General features: G+C 50.0%; 1 long non-coding RNA gene across 4 annotated transcripts in view; it reads right to left on the bottom strand.

Annotated features, from left to right (window-relative positions):
• Positions 1-9,858, bottom strand: part of LOC138684831 (uncharacterized) — a 144,105-nt gene extending 134,247 nt beyond the window's left edge. For all 4 annotated transcript variants that reach the window (XR_011324140.1, XR_011324139.1, XR_011324136.1 and 1 more), the window contains exon 1: positions 9,797-9,858. This is a non-coding gene — a long non-coding RNA (uncharacterized lncRNA). The remainder of the gene's footprint in view (positions 1-9,796) is intronic.
• Between the last annotated feature and the right edge of the window lie 5,731 nt (positions 9,859-15,589).

The following is a 15,589-nucleotide window of genomic DNA, read 5'->3' as shown; positions in this document are numbered from 1 at the left end:
AATAGCTTGCTTTGACCTGTTAATATGACAGGGTGTTACAAACCAGTCTAGTGCCTGCAGAAAATTCCTGGTAATTAACCCTAGTTTGAACGGGGTGAAGAGAGGAAACAGAGGGCAGAGTTAAGGATGTCTGGGCACATACCTCAATCCTGCTATTTCCTAACTTTTTCTGTATTCTGAAAAGGCTCAAATCACTGCAGGTAACTGGAATTACAGTCAAATGTATTTTCCTCAACACTCAGTTTAAACAGCGCAGTCATCACCGGACTACCTTTTGGGTACTGTATTAAGCGATGAACTAACATCTGATACATGTTGTTTCTCCTCTTTCCTCCAACCCAGCCGTGGAGGGTCTTGTTTTCTTTGTGTGTTCCTTAACTGTCTTTAAACATTACACAAAATGTTGCTATGTATTTAGAAAAAGGACCTTCAGTTGAACGTACCTTGCATGCACTTGGAGCAGAATACGATGAGGTTTGTGGTGGTCCTTATCTCCTGTGGTTGCCCGGTCCACGTGAAACTGGACCCTTAGAGAGCAGAGCTTCATTCCCCTGCAGAAAGCTCCTAAAGTCTTTGGCACAAAGCTTTAAGCAGTCTTTCTGCTACCTGAGGCAATACAGGGCGCACCCTAACGAGAGAACAAAAGACCTCAAAACTTTGTATTTCCGACAGAAGCCAGCACAGAAAGACATCGCAAGCTGCCCATGCAACGGCGGAGATGGGCTGCAGCTTTCTGGACTGGTTGGAGTTTCCTTCGCTTGCAGGCTCCCTACACACGTAGGTCATTGCTGTGGTCAAGCCAAGATGCAATGGCAGACCAAGACCAGGACTCTCTCCAGGAAGATGGGGCTGCACCTCCTAATCAGCCAAAGATGACAGAAACACCAGAAGAAGAGCTAGAGAAGAGCTTATCACCAGAAGAAATCCAACAGAGCTCCTAACCCACCAACTCAACTGACCAGCTGTGGACAGGTATCATCAGCCAGCAGAGCATGGCAGAGGCAGACTCTTCAACCCCTTCCTCATGCTCTTCTGCACTGCTGGAGCTCAGAGAGCTGTTCCTCACCAGGGAGCCCACAACGTCCAAGAACTCGGCTCCCTGGCAGCAGCTGGGTGCAAAAAGCTTAAACAGAGCTATGGATCATCTTCACGCTGTGGTCACCTGAGCCTGGCCGGGTCACCTACTGCAAGGCCACCTGGGGCTCCAAGCGTGAAGATTGGTGGGAGGAGGCAATCTCATCGCTTCTCCTGTGGTACCAGTCACCCCAAAGGGCTCAGACGTGACTTCAAGCTCCTTCTTCTGGAGCCACCGTGGCCTGCCACCGTGGAAGGCGGTCGGGAGCCTCTCCGGGCAGAGCCGCTCTGCCAGCCAAGCCTCCAGCGAAACCGCAGCTGCACGAGCTCAGCCTTAACGCTTGCCAACTTCTAAAGGGCATCGAAATCCCTTAATATCTTCAAATGCAATATTAATGTTATAAGCAGTTATTTGATGGGTCTACAGGCTTTTGTCAAGCCTCAGGGAGGCCTTAAACAGATTTAGCCCAGACTTCAAGACTTTCTAGAAAGCATGGCTCCCAGGATCCCACACACCAGCCCCAACCCTGACAGTATCTCATAGCTTCATGAGCTTCAGCTGTCCTTCTGCTGCCACAGTGGAGGCAACAGCATTTTTACCTGCTCAGCATCCAGATTTTCTAAGCACACCAAGATACAGGTGTTTGTCACTATGAATATTAGCCCTCCTAATATTATTAGAAGGAGGTGAAATGCATCAGCAAGACCAACTGAAAGCTCGTCCAGTCATGGTGGATCAGCACAAGTGACTGCAGGCTGTTTAATCCCTCCCATACCACCTTGTTCCATGAGGCAGCGTTAGCAGTTAATTAACAGACGGATGTACAGAACTGAAATCCTGTTACTGTTGTAATTTGTCTCACAAAAGTACCCAAGAAAAATACTCACTGAAGTTACTAAAAACATCCTGCAAAATAAGGTCTTTGCTAAAAGTCTCTTACACGATCAAGATTTACAAGGAAGACAGGGACACCAGGTACCACGAGTGGTGTACAGGGATTACCACCAGGCCATATAATGTTATGCCTGATGCTAATGGACATCTTGAGTTCCGAACAGGCTACAACCTGTCTCAAAGATAGTTATACCCAAGTTACCACCCAGTAACCTGTAAATTGTACTTGATACACTTATCTTTAAAATTAAAATTCTAAAATTACCGCAAACCTCCCTTCCCCTTCTCCTCCTCCATATGAAGAACGGCCATCGACGGTGCTATGGAAGATGAAAAGCCAGTACTCACTCACTTAGCTAGGAGCTAAGGAAAGTCTTATTTCGAGACCTTCAACACTTGCACTTGCAACATAGAGCTACTTGGTGCAAAGTTTTCAAAAGCTTTTTTCCTGTCTAGTTGTGTTGGTTGCAGCCACCAGACCTCCCCCTCAAAGACGGCAGCCTACGGAAGTCCCCATTGCCATTTCCGACCATGTCAAGCAGAAGTACAGAACCTCAACCATTTCTCTGACGCTCTGAGGGTCCGCCTGACATCAGGGCTCTACCATCCTACACTGTGAGCAACTGTACGAAAGGCAGCAGCTTCTCTGACATGTTCACAGATGAAAGAGGCAAGCAGAAGAGTGGAAGGGGGAGGAGAAGAAATGGCCTGCCAAAGGCAGAGCCCCCAAATCCTACCCACAGCCAAGCCCTGGGAACCCCATCATCTCTCCAAGCCACTTGCAACAAGCAGGACTGGTGGGTCTTAATACTAACTACCCAAGATAAGGAAAACATTTCCAGATGAACTTCTCACTGCTTCAGCATCTTGGACTGCAAAGAGCAGCATCTTCCTTCCCCTCTGAACCTGCTCATCTCAATCGCCTTTATTTACTCATCTTGTGCATTCATGAAACCAGGGCCTCCTTCCATCTTGTTCCACAAATGGAGACTTGAAGCTCAGCTTTTGAATTTTTCCTCAGCTACCACAGAAACAGAAGTGCTAGTGGGAAGAACCCTCTGGGGTCTCCAGTCCAACCTCCCAGCTCGTAAACAAGGCTGATTATTTTTCTCCGTAACATCAAACACACGTACTTTTTTGTTAGTATTTTCATATAATCTAATAGCAGCCTTTTTAACATTTAAGGAAAATGTAAAGCTTTGCCCACCCCACCCCCAAAAGCAAACCAAGAAGCACCAAAGCCAGATGTGAGATACCTGTAAATCAAGATCCAGCAATTCACATAGCAAACACAACCATCTAAAACCCGTGAGCAGCATCTCAATTGCCTGTGACGCAGCACGAAGCTTTTGGCCTTTGCTCCCCCCCATGATCATTTCTGGGAAAGTGTATTTCAGACTTTCCTACTCTTATGAAGGAGGAAAAAAAATAAACAACCCATTTTTATTTAAATAGGGCTGGAAACATTACTAAATCTTTCCAAAAGGATGTATGGCGGCTTTTTGCTCTAAGTGCTAAATTACAGGTCATTGCACTGATAGGTGTGACTACCTATTTACAACATCAGCTGAAGCATAAAAGGGTTTTGGAACACAACGTCTAGAGACTGCTATAGCATGACTACGTTAATGTATAATAAACTTTACATCTGCAACACAGCTAATATAATAATAATGATAGTGATAATGATGATGATGAGGACAATAGCAATAATAATAATAACAACAATAATAATGGTGTTATCAAACTTTAATATTAGCAAAGACAGACCCATGCTAGACCTCTTCCCATGCAGAGGAAATGTAACGTAAAGGGTTTAAGCACAGCCTGGGCTTTGGCCATTCCTCCACATCCCACATGCTGAGGCATCAGCCCACGGCTGCTGTTTCCACCACGTAAACCAGCACACGGAACATCATGTGTATGCCAGCGCTGCACCACTGCCGGGGACAGCAATGCCCAATCCGACACCAAGCTACAAGGACACAGCACCTGGCTGAAGGCTGCCCAGGAAAAGCCACCTTTCCTAAACCTACACAAGCAGTAACGCCCTAGCCTCTTGCACCACTCACTCCTTGCACAGCCTGCAAGCCCCTTCCACTTGTGCGTTCAGGGCTCACTCCCTACGTGGGGCAGGGAACTGCGCAAGGCAATGCAATGCATTTTATTTTAGCTGGGATTTTGCTCAGCTGACATTTTCAAGAAGAGATGGTTGCAATATGATCAAATCTAGGCCTCAAAACACAAAGTATTAACCAAGAGTCACAGGTTGTTGCTTTTTAAAAAAAAAAATACTCCTAAGTTGGATTTTTCTTCTCCTTTCTAAGTTACTGGCAATAGCTCCCCAACCCCAGCTGAGATTTATACAGGACCTCACAGGATGCTGGCCCTGCAGCACTGATGAAAAGATCAAAACTTTTAGTTCTCCTGACTCGGAGGAAAAAAGCGAGGCAAGGAATCTCTTAAATCCAGCTGTTGGGATTTCAGGAAAGGCACAAAATGTCCTGAGACCAAAGGCAAGCAGTACAAAAGCGTGCAGCAGAGGGGCTGGCCCGTACCTGCTTCTGGATGACTTTGAACCTGTAGGGTTTGCTACCTTGCAAAAATCCCCTGATGCAGAAGAGCTTGCAGCAGTACTAATGCGATGGCTTCTACCAGTGCAAGGAACCAGGATGCTGCATCCACACCAAAGGCGTTACTGGCGTGACGTACCCGTAACCGGCTCAGCTCCACCAGTAAAGCTAAAGTGCAGACCAGGCGTCCAACCAGCAGTTATCCAGGGAAGCCAGGCAGCACAGAAAGGGCATTCAGAGAAAGTCAGGGAGAAGCGGACTGGACTGTAGGTACCAGCTAGATGGAGGGAAGATGATGGTGGGTGGTGAGGAGGACTGGACCAGAGTTTTCCACCCTAAAATCCCTGCACTGGCCTGCTTCAGAGCCTGGGGGTTCCCAGCACAACCCGCACTGTGCTGAGGGCCTCCACAAGCTGCTTAATAAACTACGTGACGGGATGTTATTTCCCTCCCATCCACCTCTGCTCTCCACTTGCCCCTAAGGAAGCAGCCTACAGCTCCAGGCACTGCTCTTGCGGTAGGGACCTCCTCTCCCCAAAACAGGGAGAACCTTTGGGGGCTTCCTTTAGGCTTCTCTGCCATTCACTCCTACCCCCAGGAGAGGAGCTGGGTCCCGTGCCTGGACAAGCCCCCAGCCTGTAGGTGAGAACCCGGGTGATATCACCCTCTCCCCTCGGGAAGCTCTCAAAGTCTTGCAGCTCTTGGCCGCACACACATTTTGGTATTGGGTATTCCTGACCGAGGCATGGAAAAGAGGTGACAAAGCTGTCTTCCGAAATATCTCATGCAAACGCACAGTCCTTACGGGGCTTTGGGCTGCTATTTCTCACCAGGATGCTCCGCACGCCCCAGCTCAGCTCAGCTCAGCCCACTCTCCAGCAGCGCAGGTTGGCTCCCAACGCCCACAGAACCCACCCTCATGGAGGGGGGCATGGTCAAACCTCCCCTCTCCCATCAAGGGACTTTCTAATGAGCTAATTTGCAGGAACATACCCAATAATTTTTATACAAAACTTCTACTGATTTTTCCGACTCAGGTTTTAAGGCAGAAATGACAGAGAGAGAATCTGCCCCTTCTCTTGGCAATTTGTTCCAGTGGCTAATCACGCTTGCCACCACAGACCTGTGCCATAATTTCTAACTTGAATTATCTGCCAGGCACTGGTTCTAGCTCTGCCTGTCACTGCTGCATTCGAGAGCCCTTTACTGCTTGATGTACTGTACCGGCAGCAATTCACGGATCATTTTCCCTTCGAGGCGATGGGGGATGCAACCATAGTACCTGCGGACAAATATAAGATATCAATAGCAGTGAAGATGTGACAGCACAGGCATCGGAGTGGGTGGGACAAAGCTGCCTGGAAACCCTGGGTGATACTCAACCAGCCCCTGATTTGCAGGATACAGCTCCACATCGTTATTCACATTCGGACCTTGAATTCACGTAAAGAATGAAACCACCCCGGGATGCATTAAAAGGCATTTAGATCACACAGATCTGGATGCTTGCAAACCATCCAGACCACTCCACATGCCCGTCCCTGTGTTTGTGTCACCCTGCAGACTGCTGTCCTCAGCTGAGCGGAGCTGACGCACCAGGTAACCATCTCACCACTTCTCATCTGTCACCCTTGGAGTGACGGGGAAAAAAGCACCACCAGCAAGCCCCGTCCTAAACAACCTCTGGCATTTGCCAGAGACAGAACTGAGGAAAGACTCAGGAACGCTGCTTTATCACAACACTGATAACTCCAAAAAACGCTGTCCTCCGCTGAGCTGTACCAACAAGGGAAGCAAACAGCAGGCACTGCATCTCCAGGTATAAATAAACCATGTGCCGACGTACAGCGGTATTCCTTGCCAGGGCACTAAGCACTTTGCTACACAAGAAGACGGACCTGCTCAGGAACAGATCCAGCTGTGATGAGGGAAAACATGCCCCATACCCAGCGCTAATGCGTCCAAGAGACGGATTATGTCTTTATTCCCTCCTCACTCTTCATAAATCTCACCAGGAACCGTGCAGATGTTCAGTACTAAAGATACCAGCCAGCGAGGAGACAGAAAATAACACACCGTGCTTCAAAATAAGATCTGTATCACCTTGCTGCAAACAGGCAAAAGCTTCCTGACCAGGTACGCATCTTCCTCTCCACTAGTTCAGTCTGCAGCTCTGCACCCTTCTTGGCTCACGAAGCAGGACTTCAAACCACGCCGCCGTCCCCTCGGCCAGCAGCGGGGGGTCGGGGCAACGTGCCCACCACCTCGCCTCTCCAGCAGTAACGCACCGAGAAGATCAGCACAGAAGCTCCGCTGGGGCTCCGACGGACCCACTTGCATTGCTTAACCGATGGGTATACAGCTGCAGTGCACTGCTCCAAGCCACAGTGCACTGCACCACAGGTACCTAACATCAGCCTTTGCTAAATTCATGTACCGGGAGCAAAATACAAACCCCCAGCATTCCCGCAAGCAGCAGAAAACACCTCCCAGGTCACAAAAAACAGCATTTCCCCTTCTCATGGCCTGCCAGCGCTATTGTCTGCACAGAGCAGTGGGGGGGGGGGAAATATGGTTTTTTATTACGATATCATACTTGTAAGCCCTACCTTGCAATTCCTAGTAGAGCCGCACCAGCATAATGACAGAAAAAGCCTGAAGAAAGAGGCCTGTAGAAAAACAGCGATACTGTAATAACCCACCGAACATCTTCAGCCGTGAAAGGTGACAAACGAACACAAGATGCACCTGTATCTTAAAAGTATACAGATATACAATTATTTTTCCCTAGCCTTGCTCCACAACATCGGCACGATGGGTCGCTTCTCCTGCCAGTAATTCCTCGTATGAAAGTTAAGAGAAATATATACAGCCAGGAAGCATAAGACGTCTTTGTAAAGCATTCTGATTAAAAACAGGAAGATACGGTTCGAATCTTGCACAGAAGTAAGCATAAGCTCCAATTTTAGCAGATAAAGTCCTTAATTAAACCAAAATCTATGCTTTGGTTCAGCAGGGGCACAGAGAGATAACACCGAGACTGCAGAGCTGCACAAACACGCTGCGCTGTCAGAAGACACAACTCACCATCATCTCTGAAGGCTGTGTGCTCCTACCAAAGTTATATTCCAAGCATGCACGTTCGCCCAGGGAGCCAATATTCCATTTTACCAACTAATTGAAACACACGATTCGTTTCTGCAACAGATGGGCCTTTCAACAGCGGCAGGCCTAAACCCTTCCTTATTTTCGCTATTGCAGAATCGCTCTGATGTTGCGTGGACATCAGGGTGCAGATGCAAACGACGTAAAATCCTTCGGGCCCTGCCGAGGCAGAGAGCTGGCACTGCTCTCGCTGTCCCCATGCAGTCAGACCGGCACAGCCTCTCTCCCAGGGATGCGAGACGTATAGATGTACAGTATATTTTACTCCTAACAGGTACAGAGGCATTCCCATTGGCTGACAAACTGCACCTGTACAACTAATTACCTTAACATAACATCACTTCAGATACACAAAGGCACGGCCAGATCATCAGAATTGTAACAACGCTAAGCTAGCTGTAAGCCAGACTCGTGACTTAATATTATGAGAGATAGGAAAGAGAAAAAAAAAGTTAGAGGTGCAAAGTATATATAAGATCACTTGAAACTCCCTGGGGTGTGAACTGGCATTTATCAGAGATAGGCAGCACCTAGCACAAAAGAGCATCCGACTGGTCCCCGTGCTTGGAAAATACACATATTTATTAAATAATTTTAAAATCACAGTAGGCAGGAAACGGGATGTTTATGAGACACGACTAAGTATCAGCCTGTATCCTTATTTCTTACAGTGATGTCAACACTTCAGAGCTAGTTTTTTTTAATATCCTCATATTTTACAACAACATTTATAAGTGGTCTTACGATAGTCCGGACCAGTTGGCACAAACTGACGTTAGCGAGATTGTACTTCTGTTCGATGAAGAAATAAATACTCCCATTTCACAGAGCCGCAACGTGTACCTAACACCTTGTGTTCTTTGTGTTTAGCAATGGCTAACATACTCTAATATACCCCCGGAAAAGCCCTTTTGTTCCAAACCAATGACTTGCTCAAAGTGTATTTTTCAACGTGCTAGTAAAAAGGAACTAGCGTGAGGTTCACGACTCACGGTGTCTGACCATATACGTGGACAGGCGAACATGTCTAAACTTGTCAACTCGAATGGGATTAAAAAAGACCTCGCTGAAGGCCTCCAGCATCCCTCAGATACAGTTATTGGTTCTGCTGGGATTTCTCCGCACGGCATTTTAAGACGCAGCAACCAAGAGTTTTACAGACGGAGACCCAAGTCCTAAAGCGCCCTGTCAATGAAAACATTGCGATATTATTCACATATAAAAATAAAACGCGGCCTACTGCAGCCGCGCCTGAAAGAAACCCACAGCCTTTTTTCAGGGAAAAGCGGCCTAAAAAACCCCCTTGGCAGAAACGGCCCCCGGCGCCCCCACAGAGTCTCCCCCCGCCCGTTCCCCCCAGCTCACAGCGGGGGCAGCCCGGGCCGCCCTCGGCCCGACCCCGACTGCTCGGCCCGACCCCGACCGCTCGGCTCCGCGGATGAACCCCCCCCCGCCCCGCAAACCCGCGCAACCTCCGCGCTGCGGGCGGCGCAAACCCACGGCCCCCGGCCCCCCAAACCTCCCCTCCCGGCCCCGCGTCTTCCTCCCCCAGGCCTACAAAAAAAAGGAGGAGCGGGGTGGGCAGCCGTTTCCCCCTCTCCCCCGCCCCCCCGGGGCCGGAGGAGCCGCCGAGGCGGGCCGGGGGATGGGCAGGGGGGAGCCGTGTCATTTCGGAGCGAAGCCGCCCCCCCCCCCCCCCCCGCCGCCGCCGGCGGCCCTCGCCGCGGCCATTTATTGACGCTGGAAGGGCATCCCCAGCCCTTCGCCTCCCCGTCCGCACGGATTTCGGTTCGCCGGTGACTATTTTTAGCCCACCGTCGAGCCGGCGCTCTTAAATAAAAAAATAAATAAATAAATAAAATGCAATCCCCGGCCCCCCCCCATCCGCACGAACCCCCGCGCCCAAGCTGCAAACTCCGCCGCGACCTGCAAGCCCCACCGGGGAGACGCAAATCATAAAGCAAAGGGATGAGGAAGGAAAAAAAAAAAAAAAAAAAAAGGAAAAACCAACCAAAACACCCCAAACATGCAAACCACCTCCCCTCACCCCACCGCCGTTTGCTGCTGCTGCTGCAGCCCCGGTACTCACCGCGCTCCCGCTCCCCGGGAAGGGGTCCGCCGGGGCCGGGGCCGGGGCCGGGGCCGGGGCCGTGGCAGGGGCCGGGCAGCGCGGAGGGGGCGCGGAGCGGCGCGGGCCCCGCTGCCCATGTGCTCGCCCGAGCACGCGCTCGCCTCAATGGAACGTTGTGCTGGCGAGCGGCTCTGTGACGTCACCGCCCCCCCGCCGCCGCCGCCGCCGCCGCCGCCGCCGGCGGCCGCCGCAGCCCCGGGGGCAGCGCGCGCAAACGGCCGCCCCCGCGCTCCTGCCCCGCGGAGCCCCGCGGAGCGCACGCACCGCGCCGAAACGAAAATTCAAAAATAATAATAAAAAAAATAATAATAAAACGGCGAGGGCGGCGGTGGCGCTCCGCAGGTGCGGGGGCAGCCGGCGCGGAGGGGGGGGGCTCGCTCGGACCGGCACACGCCGCGGGAGAACGGGATCGGCTTCAGCATAAGCGAGCGGGAAGGATCGGGAGCCTTCCCTGCTGCTCTTCTGCTGGTTTTGACCTCAAGAGGTGCCTTCGGTCCCGTTTCTCCCGGGCTCCGCGAGTTTGCTCGCTCATGGGAATCGCGGGTCGCGACAAAGATCCCCCCCCCTCCCCGAGGAGCAAGTGCTGAAAGGTCGCGGGTGTCTCCGAGTCAGCACGGGAGAGAAGGGTACGAGCATCCCGCAGGCAAGCGGGGAAAGTAGCTTTGCAGTCCTCTCAGTGCTGGAAGAAACGACATCAAAAATACAGAACAGGCTGCAGACTGGTGAAACAGTAAAACGAAAGCAAATCTCCAGTATATGGGCAAAACGAGCTTTATTTTCCTTTTTTTTTTCTCAACAAACTAAGAAAAAATGAAATGTATCCTCCTCGATTCCAGGCTAGAACTGAAACAAAGCAGGAGCTTCAATGCCACGTGATTTTTTTTTTTTTTTCCCCATACTGTTTTTGCTCTGTCCAGGAGGGAACCGAAAATCTTGCTGTGCCGGCACCTTTGCAACGACACGGGAGCTGCAGGGAATCTTTCCTGCAGCGTGCACAACCCCAGAGTACCTGTTAGCACCAGCATGGGCTGTGGTGCCCAGTTTGGGAGCTGCCCCTGCCACATAAGGCTAATCAGCCTCTGCACAGAGCGAGTCCTATATCCAGCACAGGGACATTTTCATGTGGATAGCACATGCTGTTTCATTTAATTAGTAAATATGCTCCCGACTCCCCTACAATGCTTTGAATAGTGCAATAAAAAGCTGATCTGCAAGAACAACCCACTCACGACAGAAGAAGCAAATGCTACTGCAAAAGGTACAAAATTACGGCATAAAACGTGGCTTTATCCAAACTACAATTCTGGGGTCCTGCAGTTTAAGCAAGATACAGCACTGGCTTGGAAAAAGAGGCTTTGCGTGCTCACAGCAAGAGAGATGAGAGCCCTCCTGATCAAGCAGACTGAAGGTCTTTGTGCCGTACCTCCAGCAACCTGCTGCAGCAGAAGAGGGGTGGAGGAGATCCCTTCGGGCCGGCCATACTCTTACAGCTGGCTGGAGACCAAGTCCTAAATAAATGACCTCCTGAGGTCAGCGAACGCAGGAGAAAGACCAAAATCTGTGGTTACTCCTGCGACCAAAAGGTCATTTTGTCAGCTGAAAAGAGCCCGAGTGCTGGAGCAGCCTGACACACTTTTTTCTCCAAGCCCATTCCCGCTCCAGAGGTTGGGAGAAGCGGTGGCATAAAGCTATTACTCTGGCTTCGCATGGGTATTGCCCTTAAATGGGGCCCTGCTGGCTCCTTCACAACTCCTGGCTGCCAGAGCAGGAGAGAAATATGTATCAAATAGCACTGAAAATTGAGTTTTCATTCCTTTCTCCCTAGGACTCCCTTCCTTCCTCGGCAAAACACACACAGAATCTGCTATTAAACATCAGCTCAAATTAATACTGGTTTTCCCGACGCCACAGGCTTGCCTGTGTGTTGCCAGCACCGGCAGCACGGCCGTGAACACAGCTCTGTGCGCCGTGATGAGACACAGGTCTCTCCACGTACAATGCCTGGCGTGACAAAGCCAGGAAAACATCGTGAAAAAGAGAGTTGAAAGCGTTTGCCTGCCTGTTTATGCACAGACAAGTCACACCGCAATCACGCAAGCTTATCCAGATGCTGCTCCAGGAGGGACCTCTGCAACCTGTGGCAGAAGGACGTGCTGCTCCCATCCACCGCGAGGCAGCCCCAGGGTTTGGAAGTCAGGCTCCAGACCCCATAAAAATGTACAAACCATCCTTTATGCTGTAGCCCTTTCTGGGGAGGCTGGCAAGGGGATGGCAGGTGACCACCAAGCATTTCCCCCAGCGATGGCACGTCTGGAGCCTCAGCAGTCACGGGGGGACCAGCCATTTCCATCACACCCAGGGTCTCTCATTGCAGGAGGTAATACAAAGATTCTCTTTCCACATGTAAAATATGTCTTGTGTTTGTATTGCTCAGTCCTGCAGCCTTTCTAGTGGTTGTACTCTAAAAATCAGCTACTATTACGACCTAAATATACTCAGTCCATGTCAATAAAGCGCTTGAGTTTAATCATCTTTACGACAGCTTAGCACACTTACAGAAGGCAATTGCATTGCTCTAAGTTCACCCCTGCAAGTTAAACACGGCAAAGTCGGGGCCAAATGATGCAGCGTGCTCTTTCGAGGCCAGAAGAAGATTTGAGGCAAAGATCAGGGGTCAGGCTGCGGCAAGGCTGTGCCAGCTGAAGGCTTTTGCCCTCCAGCGCTCTGCTATTGCTTCTCTGTCTATGGCCCCACCAGCTTTGCCGGCTGCAGGGATCACATGAGTGCTTCTTAATCCGTGTCAGGCAAAGCTGGCCAAGTTAAGTGAAGCGCCAGTGGAGCCAACGAGAGCTGTGACGTGCTCCTGGCGGTTAGCACGGCGCGGAGGTGACAGCCTCCAGCTGGTGACCAAAGGCAGCTGGGGAGTGAAGTGTCCTCAGCCAGGGCAGGTAGGCGCAGCGGAGGCTGGAGCAAACCCCCACACATGCCCCCCAAACATGGGTCATGGAGACACACAGCAGAAAAAACAGCTGAGAACGTGTAATCGCAGCGGTAATTATACCTTCCCTCATCCAGGGATTAAGCTTTTTCCAGGTTAACTCTGGAACCGTCCAAAAACCTAAGTTATGTCAGACGCTCAGAAGAAAGGGCTGGGTCGTTGCATCTGCTCCTCTCCTAGTAGAAGCCATCATTTCACCTCAGCCTGCTCTTAAAGGCACCAAGTTGAGCATCAGTGTCTTGTCCTCACTTCACCTTCTTGGATATTATCTTGGAATTTTTCTCCTCTGAAGGTTAGAAACCACCTAATTTCCATCCTGAATGTATTCAAAGCCTGCGTACACCCATTTGTTCTGCAGCAGGTGTTATGATTTGACACAACAGGTTCTTCTCCTGATCCTTACACATACCTCCCTGCTCTATTTACCAATATCAAGTTCATTCCATGATAAAATAATGGTACAAGGCAATGGTGTTTATCATAATTTACTTCTACTCCCCACTCTTAAGTATTTGTATTAATCTAAAGAAAATGCATCCCTGTCCCCAAACAGTGACTCATCTCTAGGTGATGGTGACTCACCTGTGATTTTCTTAAGAGCCAGGAGTGGGTGGCAATAATAGAGCAGAAGCAAAGACTGGAATTTTTCTGAAGCTGCTGGAAAGACTTCCACTGCCTTCCATGTGCTCTTGGTGTTGAATGCAAGACGAAGAATAAAGAGCAGGAAGGTGTTAGAGTAGTACGGTGGCTACTCAGGTGTAGTATCCCCGTCTGGAGTTGTGGGAGCAGATTACACCATCATCTTTGCCAGTTCCACTCCCCAGAATTTATGTAATTTTTTTTCCAATAGAATTATGGTGCTAGGTTTCCGCCTGTCCGTTTCTTCACACGGATTATCCATGAACATAGGCTGGCTCCTGATGGCTATTTTGAGCATGAAGAAAGGTAACAGGTAAAGGAAACAGAGATGATCCTGTTCATAACACAGCCATGTTAATGAAGCTGGGCTCAGTTTTGCTAGAAAAACTGCACGATGCATCTTTCTCTGCAAGACTGTAGGGAGGATGTTTGGCAAATCATTGGGAGCATGTTCCAAGGTGCGGGAGGTTTCTTAAGGCTCTGATTCAGGGGAGCTTAGCAGTGACTCCAGAGCAGAGAAAGCGGACATGCAGGGTTGATATGAAGCACAGAAACAACAGACTTGTCACTGATGGCCCAACTACGGAGGCATGTGACTCAGATGCTCCATATATTTCCCAAGTCTGTACAATTGAAAAAAAAAAAAAGTGACATTTTAGAGTGGTACCTTTCTGACACTGCAGCAAGACTGAACTAGTAAGGCAGAGAGGTGCAAAAACTCCATTTGAGACTATGGAGAGCATTTAAGATGACTAGCTTGAACATGATTTAAGAAACAAGAAAGCAATGGGATAAAGTGAACCCAAATGTCTGCATTACTAAATTTGTGTTGGACCCATGGGATGGAAAGTAGATCCACAGATGAGTACGCTTGAGTTTGGGGAGAATTAAAAAAACTGTGAACTGGAGGTTTAGCATCAGTAGTGAAGAAACAAATGTTACGAGAGAAAGAAGAGAGAATTCAAGAGAGAGAGGCAGCACCATTCGGGTCCCAGCCAGATTTCCCAAGGAAGCCCCTGAGAAAGGGACTGACCAAGTCCCTAGGGAGAAGGAGTCCAGTTTGTTTGTTTTATGTGAAGGGTGAAAGATCACAACAGAAGTCGCAAGCCTGGGAGAGGAAGTGGAAAGTGGTGCTGTCAGCAGGGATAGAAAACCCAGGACGTAAAAACATCATCAGATGAGAGGTAAGAGTCACAGGCCTAGTCACAGGAGACAGCACAAGCCCACTGAAGCCAATGCTGTGGTATTAGGGAGATGTCCCACACTGAGCATGGTGCACCGAGGGGTCATCCGCCAGAAGATGCTCAACTTGAGAAGTGACTGGAGATACCCAGCTATGGGCATGTGGAGGTCCCGGGTACACTGATTTGGGTTCCTCGGGCCCTATGAAGAGAGGAGGAGACCAGGAGAGCCCTGTGCACCCGGCAGTGAGGACTGGACATCTCAACAGCAGCAGAAGACACACAAAGTAGGTAAAACACCACCAGCCTCTGGAGAAGAGTCTCATGTCTGCTTCCCTGTTTCCGAAGCACTTGGCTCCTGGGAAAAACACCAGGGGCCCTGCTCTCCTTACACAAAGATCCTGTTGCTAAATGGCAAAGAGGAAACTGTTTAACTTGTCGGTTATTCTTTGGCACCTGTGATTGTGTTAGACATTATAAACAGGTTGGACCAGCCAAGCTGGCATACACCACCACAGTATCCCCAGGGTCCTTCCCTTTCTGTTTACTTTCTTTTTTTAGCCTTTACGCTAATCTCTCCATCTATAACAAATATACAATATTCATGTGAGCGATTTTCAAGGGAGAGTGACACTGGCAGCCCTTGAAGTGTCACGACAGGCGTGCTGACTTGTGCTCGGGGGCGATGCACGGTGCTCCCCCAGCAGCAGGATGGGAGCGGGGCACAGTGTGGGAAACCCACGCTGGACCTGGTGTCCCTCCCCTCTCAAGCCCAGTTGCTGTCTATGCACTCACATTTAAAGTTTAACCTTCCCAACGTGCTTGTTTATGGATGTTCCCCACAATCCCCGTGTGGGCACAGCCATGGGGCAGGCGTTGGGGCTGGGTCCTCTGCGGGCTCGGGCAGACTGGTTTGTGGCTGCAGGGCTGGGA

The sequence above is a fragment of the Haliaeetus albicilla genome, chromosome 3 (genome assembly GCF_947461875.1).
Source record: "Haliaeetus albicilla chromosome 3, bHalAlb1.1, whole genome shotgun sequence".
Taxonomy (NCBI): Eukaryota; Metazoa; Chordata; class Aves; order Accipitriformes; family Accipitridae; genus Haliaeetus; species Haliaeetus albicilla.
Note: the sequence above shows the minus strand (reverse complement) of the source record. Positions and strands in the feature narration are given on the sequence as shown.